Genomic DNA, 1293 nt, shown 5'->3' with positions numbered 1-1293 from the left:
CACGACTGGAATACACAGAAACACACAACGGCAACGCGTCTCAACAATCAACGTGTTCAGCGGGGCTGCCTTCAGGGAGCGTCCTGTCCTGGGGAGGGGGATTGGATCTCACGGCCCCCCCCATGTGGGTTTCCCTCACACACCAGAAGACGTGTGCGTGTCTGTGTGTGTTAGAGTGACTGAGTGTCCGTTTGTAACCGAGAGAGGATGTTAGGTTCAAACCTCCTGCCTGCGCCCTTGAGCAAGGCACTGGACCCCCCCCCCCCCCCCCCCCCACGCACGCATACACGTTTGAGTCATATGTAGGTGTGTGCGGTGTCATTCTTGCCGTGTGTATACAGTGGAACTTGGCTGTCTGGTATTTCACTGCCACGTTCGAGGAAAAACAGTTTTCTGCTGGTTGCCGTGACGACGGCAAATCACCGCCTCATCAGGCTGCTCCGCTGTCTGACTCTCACACTCACCTCCCGCTCGTGTCTCATACACATACACACACACACACACACACACGCACACACGCACGCACACACAAACACACACACACACACACACACACATACACACACACACACACTCAGACTAACACACACACACGCACACACGCACGCACGCACACACAAACACACACACACATGGATACACTCTCAGACTAACACACACACACACACACACACACACACACACACATACACACACACAAACACACTCACACTCACACACACACACCTCTGTAATGTATCCTGCTGAATCACCCCTCGCTGATTCAGGTGGGGGTAAATCTGATGCAGGATGTCTTCTAGTTCCACTTCTGCCTCTTCCTCTCTTCTTTCCTCCTTCTCTCCTTCCTCATCTCTCCTCGTCCTATTTGCTCAAATCATTCTCTCCTCATCCGTCTTCCACACCTCTTCTGCCCCCTCCTCCACCCCTCCTCTCTCTCCTCCAACCCCCTCCTCTCTCTCCTCCTCTATCTCCACCTCCACCCCTCCTCTCTCTCCTCCCCCCCACTCTCTCCTCCTCCTCTCCCTCCTCCTCCACCCCTGCTTGCCAACATCTCAAATTCACCAGCTTGTGTCTGGCCACACCTCAGATCAGCAGGTGGGTCTGGGCTGGGGCGAGAGACACAGACACACTGATGGGAGAGAGAGAGAGGAGAGAGAGAGGAGGAGAGAGGAGAGAGATTGAGAGAGGAGAGAGACGAGAGGAGAGGAGAGAGAGAGAGAGAGAGAGGAGAGAGAGAGAGAGAGAGAGAGAGAGAGAGAGAGAGGAGACGGAGGATGGGAGGGAGAGAGATGG

The sequence above is a fragment of the Gadus macrocephalus genome, chromosome 19 (assembly GCF_031168955.1).
Source record: "Gadus macrocephalus chromosome 19, ASM3116895v1".
NCBI classification, from domain to species: domain Eukaryota; kingdom Metazoa; phylum Chordata; class Actinopteri; order Gadiformes; family Gadidae; genus Gadus; species Gadus macrocephalus.
This window is presented reverse-complemented; position numbering follows the sequence as displayed.